The sequence below is a fragment of the Pan paniscus genome, chromosome 14 (assembly GCF_029289425.2).
Source record: "Pan paniscus chromosome 14, NHGRI_mPanPan1-v2.0_pri, whole genome shotgun sequence".
Taxonomy (NCBI): Eukaryota; Metazoa; Chordata; class Mammalia; order Primates; family Hominidae; genus Pan; species Pan paniscus.
The window spans coordinates 113,339,927-113,353,203 of NC_073263.2; the positions used below are offsets into that span (position 1 = coordinate 113,339,927).

The window sequence follows — 13,277 nt, forward strand, 5'->3', positions numbered from 1 at the left end:
TCCTCCCCGACCTGCACCTCCACAGGCCCCTAAACCTTCCTCTCCTCCCCCACCCGCACCTCCACTGGCCCCTAAGCCTTCCTCGCCTTTCCTGCCCATGCCCCACCCACAGCATTGCACAGAGAGGAGGGGTTGCTTCAAGGTCCACACCAGCTGGTCTGGGCCTGCCCTTCCTCCCTGCCCTCCCTTCCCCGCCATGAGATTTGGAGCCTGGGCTCCAGGAAGGGGGCTTGGTGGCCATGCCCTGGCCTTCCCGTGTTTAAGCCCCTGCTGAACTATCTCCTGGGATCCAGGAGGAAGTCAAGGATAAATCCATGACCTTGAAAATCCTCCTGGCACCCGTCCTTTCCTTGGTCAGGGCGAGTGGGCAGCCCAGGATGAGGCCCGGAATCAGCCGAGGGTGGCAGCCGGCTGCGGTCTGGTGTGAGTCCTGGTCTTGTCCGGGCTCCGGGGTATTCATCGTCCTCAGAAGCCAGCTCCCTGGGATTGCAGGACTGAGGTTGCCGCTTCTCCTCACTGACTGCCAGCCAGGGTTGCCCTCAGCAGCTGGAGGCCGGGCACGTGGCTGCCACAGCCGGGCAGCCTCCCCACCACCCAGGAGTCTCTCCTCATGTTACACGGTGGCCGCCCAGCTCGGTGCACATTCAGACCTGATCTCGGGAGTCACATCTTCCTGCAGTTCTCACAGTTCTGCACAGTGGGGGGCTCCTCGTGGGCCCCCTGGAGTCCTGCCTCCTGGGGCTTGAGCTGTGCTGGGAAGGAAGGCATGAGAGTGTCCTGGGAGGGGCTGGGGGAGGGGCCAGGAAAGCAGAGGAAGGATGGTGCCTCTTCTGTTTCTTCGTGTAGTAAGAAGCCTCCAGCCGCACTCTAAGCAAGCTGCTTTCCTCTTAAACCTCGGTCTCCTTGTCTGTGAAACAGGGCCTGACTCCCTCGGGGTTGCTGGGAGCATGAGATCAAGTCCCATGAATCACGGGGCTCGCAGTGGGACTCACTGAACACTCACGGCTGTTGTTTCCATGAACACCACTTGGTGCTGCCCTGGACCTCAGCATGAACGAGGGAGCAGAGGCCCCCATGTGAGCGTGAACGTGGTGCCCAGTGTGGCCCACGTGTGGCCAAGGCCACAGGGAGCACAGGAGCTGGAGGTCACCTTCCCGATTTCCCTCTGCAAGTCCTGACTGGATACCAGCGTTGCTGACCTCTTGGCTGTGTGTTGACTGCATTACTGCGGGTGTCTTGAGCAGGCGCCTTCCTTGTGCCTGGGGCTCTGCACACCAGGTGGCCCCTCGGCACCTGCTCTCAGACTGAGCTCCCCGCATAAGCTCTCCAGCCCCACTGGTCACCTGCTCCCATGCAGCCCTTCACAGCAGAGATGTGGCCGGTGTCCAACCTCAGTCTCTGATGACCACGTCACCACCAGCATTTTCCATCACCCCGGGGCACTACGCTTCACCGTGCCCATTGGTGACTGGCGGGTCCATGTCCACAGCCCCCTTTCTTCTCCCCCCACCCTTTTAATTTAGATTTAATTTCCACGCCTCCCCACCCGCCACCTCCACCACACGCCCGTGTGTGATTGGATCATGGGCCCGTTCCACTGAGGTTTCTGTTTTCCTTGATAGGCGCCCAAAACACTATCTTCTTTCTTGTTCTTTCTTTTTCTCTTCAAGTTAAAATGTACACATATTGAAATAAATCTTAGCTTTAAAGGTTTTGCAGAGACACTCCTGCAATTTGCGTCCCATTGTGACACAGAACAGTTCCATTGCCCAGGAAACGCTTTTTATTTCCACCCACGGGTCCCGGCCGCCCCCAGGAAGGCTCTGTTGTGATTTTGTTCCCTCAGAAGAGTTCGGCCCCCCTAGACTGTCATGGGAATGGGACCTGCCCTGCGTGCGCCTGCGGCTGGGTCCTGACGCTCCATGTGCCGCTCTGAGTGTGAATTCACTCCGGTGGTTAGCGGAGCAGTGGCTTGAGCTGTTTTACTGCTGAGTGCCGTCCTGTTGCTCCCACACACCACCTTCTGTTTGCCATCCTCCTGTTTTGTTTTGTTTTGCTTTGTTTTGTTTTTTTGAGACAGAGTCTCGCTCTGTCGCCCAGGCTGGAGTGCAGTGGCACGATCTCAGCTCACTGTAACCTCCGCCTCCCAGGTTCAAGCGATTCTCCTGCCTCAGCCTCCTGTTAATGGACAATTTGGTTGTTTGGGGACTAGAGTTATTGTTCAGAAAGCAGCTATGCCTCTTCGTGCACAAGCATTTTATAGACCTACATATAGACCAGTATTTTCCTTCCCTCAGATGACACCCAAGAACAGAATTGTTGTCCAAGGCCAGGCGCGTGCTGACTTTGTGCAAAACCACCCAAGGGGTTGCCCCCTGGTGCTCCAACTGGAGGGTTTTGGCCCCTCCACATCTCTGCGGATACTTGGTGCTTTCGGTCTTTTTAATTTTAGACATTCTAGAGGGTGTGTGGCAATATCTCATTCTGGCTTTACTTTTCATTTTCTTGATGACATATGATAACAGCAGTTTCTGAAGACCTTCAAAATCATCTGACAAAAGCTACGACTTAAAATCTCCAAGAGGTTTGGAGCGTGTGTGGGTGAAGAATCGAGCCCCTGGGCTGCACCCCCTCTCAGTGCCCACTCTGGGCGCCCAGGTGTGGACAGGATTCTCCCCTGCTGCGGGCACTGACAGCTCAGCCAGCTCCCCTGTGCCAATATTGACCAGAGAACTCCGTGTGGTGGGCGCTGGGTCAGCCCCACACTCCCGACCCACCAACATTGGGCCCATAATCCAATGCTGGTGGGTCAGCACCATTATCTTAGCCTCTTTATTTCAGTGCTTCTCGTTCTCATACTGCTGAATTCTCTCAGAGAAAAGAAAGAAAAAGTCCTTGCCAGGTGGATGGAGCCTCCCCGGAACGAGCACTCTCACCGGCACCCTCGTTGGCAGGCACTAATGAGCTCCCCGGGTTTCAGGCTCAGCAAAGCAGAGGCAACTAAAGAATGGGTCCCACTGGGTCACGGCCACCCTTCTGCCAGCAAGCACACCAGAAGAAGAAACCATGAGGCCGGCGCCAGGGCCAAGCCCACCTTGCGGTTCCCTGGCACCCTCTTCTGCATCTCCCTGGCACCCAGCCAGCCTGGTTATGGGGTGGGGTGAGCTGGGCCTAGCCTTGGGCATCCACCGTGGCCTCCTCTCCAGCAGTGGCTGGAACCTCTGGAAGAGAGGGGAAGTGCTGTGTTGCCCAGTCTCTGCACTCATGGGGGGTATTTTCATGAAGCTGTATTCAGAGACAAGAAGGGCAGAAGTGAGACTGGTTTCTTTGTTGTTGTTGTTGTTTTGCTTTTTGTTTTTTGTTTTTTTGGTTTTTTTTTGAGAAGGAGTCTTGTTCTGTCACACAGGCTGGAGTGCAGTGGCATGATCTCGGCTCACTGCAACTTCTGCCTCCCAGGTTCAAGCCATTCTCCTGCCTCAGTCTCCCAAGTAGCTGTGATTACAGGCATGTGCCACCAGGCCCAGCTAATTTTTGCATTTTTAGTAGAGACGGGTTTCACCGTGTTGGCCAGGCTGGTCTCAAAATCCTGACCTCAGGTGATCCACCCGCTTCGGCCTCCCAAAGTGCTGGGATTACAGGTGTGAGCCACCTTGCCGGACTGACTGGTTTCTTAGAAATCATTCATTCACACACCTGAGGTAGGTTGAGAAGACTGATGTTCTAGGAGGCATGAGTAGAAATCACGGGGTCTATGGGCTGTGACCTCTGATCATCTGCCTTGCTGCAGGCCTGTCATGGTGGTGGCGCTGACTGTGTGTGAGAGAATATGCTCAGGATGCTTCCATCCCAGACAGAGAGAAACAGAACCAGGAGAATGTCCAAGCTGGGGCCACAGCAGTCAGTGCACACGCCCTGGGGGCTGAAGGGCAGGACATGTGGGATGGGTCCAGGGAGGGTATGGTGCAGGGGCCCGGAATTACAGAGGGGCTGCCCTGCTCTGCCAGATAGCTGAGGGGAAGGGAGGCAGATTCTTGGCAAAAAGTGATGTTTATAATAGCTTCACAGCCCAGGCACTTCTGTCCAAAGGATGGAAAACAGTTTGCAAAAAATAGCCTTCAGGCCAGCGGTCACCTCTGAGCTGTCAGCAAGATTCAGTTCCCCACTGTCCCCCGCCCCCACCCTGCCCACACCTGCTGTGCTTTCTCCAGACTGGCCCAGCAGGCTCCGTTCCTCTGTGTTTCTTCTCCATGTGTGTCTGGTCTTATCCCCTTGGCCTCTCTGGAAAATGCCACCAGCCCAGCCTGACACTCAGATGTCTCTAGGCGCATGGTGGAGGGACTGGGGAATCGTTGCCAGGCTCGTTATTTCTGAAAAGAGCTTTCACTCCTGGGGCGGCCGGGCTGACCACAGAAGCCTGCGCGTGGCACGGCGGAGCAGACCAAGACAGAGGACCGTGGCCACTCCGCTGTCCCAGCCAGTGCTCTGCGGATACAGGGGGCATTCGTGTGTTTTATTTCTGTCTGCTTTGTCTTGGATGGAGAATTTCTGGGTTCAGTTTCAGTTTGTTTTGAAGATGAATGTAGAAAGGAGGAAAAATCAGAGGTCAGAAAAGATGGAGGCAACTCCGCCTGCCCACCAGGCAAACTGCTGTGAAACTTATAAATATTGCACCTCGTTCTCTGTGAAGCGCGCTCTTCTGGGAGGGGCCGTGAGTTCACGGGCACTTTCTGTGCAGTAGGGGACCGACTGGTGCCTTTGGAGAAATCCGTTGTTAAAAGGGAGCTCTCAGGAACTGTGCAGAAATGGGCTTTTTCTACCCCTTCGAGCCGATGTAACACTAAAGAGAGTGGGGGGATAATGGAAGAGGCTTGATCTCTCATCACTTACCTTGAAGGAAATAGAGATTTCTGTGCAGGAGCCAAATTTTTTCAATGAGCAAGTTGACCTCTTTCCTCCATGGAAGGGAAAGACCATTTGACGCCAGGACACAGCCTGGAGCAGCTGTGCTGTTTCATGGGTAGAGGGGGTGGCAGGGGTCCTGGGGGCACCTGCAGGGTGAGGGTGGTGTTCAGAAATGCCATGATGCACCCACTGCTGAGGGCAGGTGGAACCAGAGACACACACCAGGTTGCCCTCACCTCTGAGCCTGCCCTGACCACCCGCGCCCCCCAGCCCGTCTGTCCTGTTCTCTCACACAAGAAAAGACTTTGCCCAGTGCAAAGGGTGGGAGCCCATCCACCTGCTCTTCATTAAGACTAGTAATGACCATCGCCATTGTCCTCACCATCATCATCATCTGCCGAGCGATGCCTGGGCTAAGCACAGCTGATCCTCACCCCAGCCAGGAAGCAGGTAGTGTCAGCCTTATTTTACTACAGAGAATTGAAACTCAGAAACTTGAAGTAACTCTCCTGGGACCACACAGATTTCTAGAGCCAACTGCAGACTCGGGTCAGCCTGCATCAGGAAATGTTGTGTGCAGTCTTCCTCCAGGGAAGCCTACCTGCCCCCCATACCCCTCCGTCTCTCACCTCTCCGTCCCTCCTACCCCCAATTCTCCACTTCTTATGGGTCTTCCTAGGCTCTTTGTTGATGACAACCCCACGGAAAAGCATCCTTTAATATTTATTAATTGATGCCACCCTTAATTCAAAAAGCAGGTGACTCAGAAGGCTCATGTTTCTCTTAGAAAAACTCATGTTTGGAATAGAATTCTTTGTTCTTTCCCTGTGGACCATGGAGCCCAGCTAGGATGCAGGTTGGCTGAGCTTCTGCAAACACACAGGGCCTTCTGATCTGAGGGTGTGAGTCAACGAGATAATTCCACCCACTAATTGTTCATCTTTAAAGGCTGGCCTACAGCTGGGAAAACATTGGCACACACAGGCCCATGGCCACAAGGCGGCTGCAGCCTTTATTCCAGCTCACCTGCTGGGGTGCTGCTGAGAGCCACACTCACTGTCACCTGCCACATGCTAGCTTTCCCAGTCATTCACTCAGAAATTCTTCCACCTGCCTGAGGAGGGGGTACTATTACGCTTCCCATTTTATAGATTAAGAAGTGCAGTAACCTGCCTGGGTTCCCACTGCTGGCGAGCATGTGCTCCCAGGCACCCAGCTGCAAGGCCTGGTGCTGCCGAGGGGGAGCGTGGCAGGAAATGAGACACATCTTATCCCAGAAATACTGGTGAAAAGGTGAAAACTGAATCAACCAACCAATCGGCAACTGTGCCACATACACAGAGAAGCTCCTGGTATGGGGAACTTTTTCCACTGGCTTACATGAGATGGCTGCTGGTTTGGTGCCCTGCACACACAAGCAAGGTCATTACTGACTCCTCAGGAAATTCCCTACACATGAGCCAAGGTCCCCTTTTCCCTCCCATGGAAGATCAATGGCACCCTTCAATCTGCTTGAATCTTGGTAGAAAAGTACCAGAAGCATTAATCATCTTTGTCTACTATAATTTACTTATTCATACTGGTCAGAAAATCCTCCTGCCGCCTCATCTCCTCCTGCTGTTAGATCAGAGAGCAGCTGAGGTCCTGGCTGCCCACCTGCCCTTTCCTCCAGGCTGCACCCTTGGGCATGAGCAGAGGTGCCAGGCTTTAATTTTGATGCCGTCTTTGTAAACAGTGCCTTTTAGGGAATATTTTTCAGCCTGTCTTACTTAGCGCTCACCACCTTGACTCCCGAGTAGCTGAGAACATAGGCATGTGCCACCACGCCTGCCGAAATTTTTAATTTTTTTGTAGAGATGGGGGTCTTGCTACATTGCCCAGGGTGGTTACAAACTCCTGGCTTCAACCACGCCTCCCGCCTCTGCCTCCCAAAGTGCTGGGATTACAGGTGTGAGCTACCATGCCCGGCCTCTTTCTGTTCTTTTTGCCTTTTGGGCTTTCATTTACCCAGTATCACTTTACTCTTTCCTTTATTTTCAGGCTTTTTATTCTATTATTTTAAGTATGTTTCTTGTCCACAGAACAGAGCCTAGGGATTGCCTGTCCCTCTAGACAGTTTCTTCTTTGAACAAAACAAGTCGGCCTGCTGGATTTCGTGACATGGCTAATGACTTTATTGCTGTCATTTTCAAGTTGATTACTGGGTTTTCTTTTCTCTCTATTTTCTGGATTGTCTAGGCACTGCTGTTTCCTTCTGCTGTTCCTGCTGGATTTCAGTTTCTTTGCAGGGTTGGTAATGGTGCCTGCCCTTCGCAATCGTCAGTGTCCATCGTAAGGTTCTGTACCGTTTTATGGAAACTTCGGACCGGGGACTTCCCCGACCCTGGCCAGCCTCAGTCCCATGAGAAGTGGGCTTTACATCACACCTGTTCTCTCCTTCCCACCCATTCCCAGCCTCTTCCAGTGACTTGTGTGACTTTGACTCACCCCTGCCCCAGCCCTGTCATGCTAACTCTTAGATTTTGCAGAATAAATACTTTCATTTCGGGGCCATTATTTTAGACTTTGCTTGCGATTCAATTCAGAAATATTTCCATTTCTGGATTATTTATGTCGCACCTGTATTCTCCCTCCCAGATAAGCCATCACTGCCGCGTGTGCTCACCTGGGCGTGCAGGGTTTGCGGATTTCATGGCTCGCCGCTGCCTCCTCAAACGCTTCCCCAAGAAAGCGTCCCACAATGCTCTCCCCCCGCTTCCACCACTGTGGCACCCCGAGGGTGGGGCTCATGGGCTGTGCGCGTACTTGCCCAGTCCCCAGGTGCCATGTTGCTGGCTCTCTGTGCCACAGAGACAAGCCAGCCTGCTGGATTTCATGACATGGCTAATGACTTTCTTGCTGTCATTTTCAAGTTGATTATTGAGTTTTCTTTTCTCTGTATGTTTTGGGTTGTCTAGGCACTGCTGTTTCCATCTGCTCTTTTTTTTTTTTTTTTTCTTTTTGCCGTTTATTTGTTCTTTACTGCTGCAGCTTTTAGAATTGTTCTCTTCTGGCTAACATGGTAAAACCCCGTCTCTACTAAAAATACAAAAATAAATTAGCCGGGTGTGGTGTCGCACGCCTGTAGTCCGAGCTACTCAGGAGGCTGAGGCAGGAGAATGGTGTAAATCCACAAGGCGGGGCTTGCAGTGAGCCGAGATCACGCCACTGCACTCCAACCTGGGCGACACAGCGAGACTCCATCTCAAAAAGAAATAAAAATAAAAATAAAAAATAAAAAAATAGAATTGTTATCTTCCTCTTCCACCTGGGAGATTTCCCTGAACACCCTGCTAGGAGGCTTTTCTCCTCAGTTCCTCCAGATCTGCTCGCTCCGTCCGGCCTCAGCCTTGGGCTCTCCTGAGAGGTGCTCATAGGCAGCCCCTCCCTCTAGAGCTGCCGTCCTGCAGGGTAGGCCCTGTCCTCTCCTCTCCCACTGCTTCCCATCACGCGCTCTGAGCATCTTTTCTCTCTGATCCACTACAGTGCTCATTTAGGTCTCAACAGAGACCATGCTCTACTTGTGTTTATCTAAGATTTTTTCCAGTAGGAAATCAGGCATTGGCTATAAAGCAAGGCACGTGTGGGACTCAAATCTCTATTCTCCCTGTCCTTGTTCAAGCCACTTGCCCCAGCCTCTGCCTCCAACTGCTGTCTTTGGATGCCCATTCCCGATGCCTGCCTGCTGTGCAGCTGTGGATATGCTGCATGGGCAGCCCTGGTGGGGGGAGTCTGGCCTTGGCAGCCCCTGCCCAGACCCAGTCTGTTCGAGGTCTCCTTGCCCCAAGGCTCAGTAGTAGAGAGCACAGCTACTACCACCTCCCTCATCTCCTGGGCCCAGGAGACCCAGGCCACAGGCACCGTGGCCTCCATCCAGGGGTCTCTGTCCAGCTCCTCTAGGCTGCAACTGTTCCAAGAATCCCCCAGTGCCCATCCCAGCCTCCTGTCAGGTCCAGAGTGGGAGGCAAGAAAGTCCTTCGTTCACTTCTAGGACTCCAGCAGAGCTGAAGCCTACCCTCCTCCAGGCCCACCCCACCCTCCAGCCCACTCCCTCCCAGGCCCACCCCACCCTCCAGCCTACTCACTCCTCCAGGCCCACCCCACCCTCCAGCCCACTCCCTCCCAGGCCCACCCCACCCTCCAGCCCACTCCCTCCCAGGCCCACCCACCGTCCCGCCCACAGGAGCTGCTGGGCTCAGAGAAGCGCAGGCTGAAGCTGGAAGGAGAGGAGACATGCCCAGCCCTCCTGGCTTCCAGAAGCCTGTTGCATGGCTCATTCCACAGGCGCCCTGCACCGCTGGTGTTAATAAGGACAATCACATTAAGGGAGTTCCTGCCAAGGCCTTTCGGAAGTAGTCAGTTACAGCTCCGAATGTTCATTTATTTTCATAATCCCTCGTGGAATTAGGATGCACAGAGTGGCAGATACACGCCTGATGAGTAACAATCACTGCTCCTGACGTTGGTACCATTTTCACGCGCTTGCCCTCTCTGGGCTCTGTGCTAAGTAACCCTACGTTTTAACTACATTCTCCCCCTTAATCTTCATAACATCGGTAAACGTGGCATTATTGTTTTTCTTTTTCAGATGGGAAAATAAATGCCTCAAGAAGCTGCACAGATTGCCCCAAGACTCTCAGGAGGTGAGTGGCCATAGTGGCGTGGGAGCCCAGGTCTGGCGGTTCCAAAGCCTGCTGGGTCTTCGTGGCATATACATGCTTTGCAGCTCTCTGCCTGACAGCTGCCTGTCCCCTGGACTGTGAGGCCCAGGAGGACAGACGTCCTGTGTGTTTTCTTCACCACATGGCCCTGACACGGCCGGCCCAGGGCCCTCTGCAAACACTAGTGAATGAGCAAACCAGCCAACCCACAGAAGAGCTTCTCTTCCATCCTGTAACGACCAGGGCATTCTTCTTCACGATCTCTGGCCACTTGCTGGCTTCGCCCATGAACATGGGATGAGCAGAGGGAGGCGTGGAGACATGGGGGATTAGCGAGTGCTCTGAGGATGATGCCGGCTTGGGTGTCATGGACCCTGGGTCTCATGGGGCAGAGGAAACAGGGGTGGGCTGAGTTCAGAGCAGGAGCTCGGAGAGCTGGCTCAGCCACCTGGCTGGCCCTCCCGTGAGTGGCTTCAGCAGAAGCCCCAGCTCAGCCCCGGGACACTGAATTGGAATGCAGACACCTCCTGGGGCTTTCGAAGGCGGGATCTGCAGACCCCAGAGGGCAGAAAGGGTTGTCATGCTGACAGAAGCCAGCAGGCGTGATGGCAGGAGGAACATAAGCCAGGGCAGCTGGGCAGAGCAAAGGGGGCCCAGCCCAAGCCCACTCTGCAGGCTGAGCCCTTGGAGCCTGTGTGAGGACGTCAGGGTGTGCTGAGCAAAGGTAACCATAAGGCACCGGGGCCTTGCACGGCTCTTTGCACACTCCCCCACCCCCGGGGCATCCATCTGTGTCCATGGGGGCTTCCAGCAGACCCACCCTGGCCAAGGGCCGCCCAGGAGGGGCTGCGCTCTGCAACTCTCATCCCCCACCTGGCACACACTGCCAGTGAAGTGAGTTCATAGGTGAAGGAAGGCGTGTGCATTGAAAGACGGGGATGAAAAAGTTCTATTTTCCAATTGTACTTTTCCTCCCTGAGAGAGAACGTTTTGGAAAGAGAAATGATTGTGATGACAAATGTATCTTAAGATGAGGGCTGGCACGTCTTTCCTCATCAATTTCTATTCTTTGGGTCATTAAACCCTGAAGTGTTAAGTGGAAAGGTGCTCACTGAACTGAGGCGGCCCTTTGGGGCCATGTAGGGGAGGCGATCCCCAGGCCTTCTTAGCGTCCATCGGATAGCAGTGTTTTGTGAAATCTTTGCACATCCACCTACAAAGTGGTTTTTAAAGCGGCCTGCAGTTTTGACGGGACACACTGTCAACCCACGTTCCACCTGCCCTCCAGCCATGCCTGTTTCCCACGGCTCTGGTGTGTCAGCCTTGCACACATCATGTATCCAGAGCCCTCTCTGCCTGCCAGACACAGCCACAGGCAGCAAACATGCCCCAAGCAGCCGCTGTAATGTCTGGACAGAAAGAACATCTGATGGCCACAGAGCTTGGGCCTCCTTTTCTAGTAAAATCCCATGTCCATGTTCCTACAAGCATCCGGTGGTCACCTGGCCGGTGCCTCTGTGGAGCCAGTAAGAAGCAGCAGCTCCCCTCAGTTGAAGCCCCATTTACAATGTGTCAGCCTCACCCCTGCAAGAGGTGCGTGCCCTCCCTTGATGGCTAGGACGGAATCCGGGCCCAGCCCGTCACCTTCCTCCCATGCTTGGGGACCGCTGCCCCCCCACCCCCCCGCCCCCAGGCCTGAGTGGAAGGCGCTTCTGGAGAACGTTCTGTCGGTCTCAAGTCTCCGGTGTCAGCTCCCTTGCTTGAGTTTGAGTTGAATTCCGGGAATGGCTCAGGGCCCGTGTCCCTGCAGCAGCCTGTTCTATGGGTGGTGCTGCATCCTGCAGGCTGGGTGCTCCTGGGGGCTGAGACCTCAGGCTGGCCGCTGACCCCTGACGGCATCCACCACACTGTGTGGGGGCGGTGCTTAGCCAGGCAGGAAGCACCCCCAGAGGATGCTGGAAGGAATGTCCTCACAGCTCACAGGAGACCCTTTGGTTTCCTCAGCCATCCCCCAGAGAAGCCGCAGGCATCATCTTTGGGAGTGGCAGGTGACATCCTAGGGTTTTCCTTGTGTAACCTCAGGCACCTGGAGTCCCGGCTGCTGCTCCATGCCACCCTGAGGCACATACCTATCACCAGTGGGCATGAATGGCCCCTGTGTTTCCCTCCTTTGTAATGTCGGGGCAGGTGGCAGAACGGCCACATCAAGGTCATATCCAAACCCAGGAAGTCCTCAGCACAGCAGAGGCTGACTTCCTGATTCACCTGCTACTGTCTCCTGAGGCCTCAATAAAATAATAGTAAGGAGGTTTTTTTTAAAGGACACAAACGCAGGACAGACAGCTGTGGGAAAGAGGCAATAGGAACACATTTTGGAAGCTGCACAGCAGGTGCTTGAGGAGGGACTGAATTAGCCGAGGCGAGCTGCTGAGAGCTGAGCTGCAGAGGCCATCATGACCGAGGATGTGCATTTATCCTGGGCTCTCAAGGAGGGTAAGGGACAGGGCTCCCAGGGTACCAGGTGGATAGCGGGACTGGGAGTGGCAAGACTATTTCAGAAGCAGGTGCGTGGCCAGGTGTTCCTCCACCCCCAGGTAGCCTGCCACGCCCACCTCAGGTGGAGTCTGGAGGATGGGGAAGAGACTCCAGACTGAGGGCACTGGGCAGAGCCAAGGGCAAGAGGATTCAGGGTTTCTTTGTTGTCACAGGATACGGGGGCTGCCTCTTTTTTTGGGTGGTTTCCCAGGTCACTGGCTGAAAGCACGTCAGACCCCTGGCAGAATGATGAAGGATTCCTTTTTAGGGAGACTTATGGACTCAAAGAAAAAAAAAAAGATTCTAAACACTTCCAGAGATTTAAAAACAAGTAAAGGACTAGAATCAAGTTTTATTAGTCTTCTCAACAGCAATATTTGAAGCCAGGAGGTAATGGAAAATTGTCTTCAAAATTTTATGGGAAAAATAGTTTTCTACTAGAATTTTAACCCAAATGAACAAACTATCAATCAAGACAATTCAGACACACAATTGTTCAATAAACACATCTCTCACTCTTTCATTGAGGCTCTGGGAGATGTACCCCACAAAATGAGAGACAAAGACTTGGGATTCAAGAAACCAAGAATCCAAAATGAAAGAGGCAATGGGAATCCCCAGAGTGAAAGGGAAGGGAAGCTAAGGAATCCGGTGCTGAAGAGGAAGGGAGGCTGCAGGAGGGGCATCTCCCAGGGAAGATGAAAACACAAAGGGCCTTTTGCATTTTGAGAGGAGATTTAAAATTCTCACAGAGAGTTTAGGGCTGAGTTAATGATATGTATATGAAAAATGAATCCAATGAAAAAGCAATTAAGTCCAGGAAAAACAAACTAAAAAAAAATTATTTAAGGAGGAAACTGTATTTATAGTACACTACATGTCTCAGCTGTGAGTGATATTTATACAATGTCATGACATTTAATTGATCTACTGGAATACTGATCTGTTCAGACGTTACAAACAGCAGTGGGTGTGTGGGGGAGGAAAGACCTTGATAACAAGTAGGGACATGGTACAGAGATGCTGAATTCTTATTTTTCATTATATGAAGTCAGTAGCCAAAACTGAACAAAAGAAAGTCGGCAAATAGAAATAGATGAATGCTATTTAGAAATGTGGGGATAAACAGGTGCGGTTTTA

At 53.1% G+C, this 13,277-nt stretch overlaps 1 protein-coding gene across 4 annotated transcripts in view; it reads left to right on the plus strand.

Moving 5' to 3' along the window:
- SOX1 (SRY-box transcription factor 1) overlaps window positions 1-13,277 on the plus strand; it is a 726,279-nt gene that overhangs the window by 436,831 nt on the left and 276,171 nt on the right. For all 4 annotated transcript variants that reach the window (XR_008620717.2, XR_004666025.3, XR_004666030.3 and 1 more), the window contains exon 3: window positions 9,530-9,584. The gene's annotated coding sequence lies outside the window, so the exon portion shown is untranslated. The remainder of the gene's footprint in view (window positions 1-9,529; window positions 9,585-13,277) is intronic.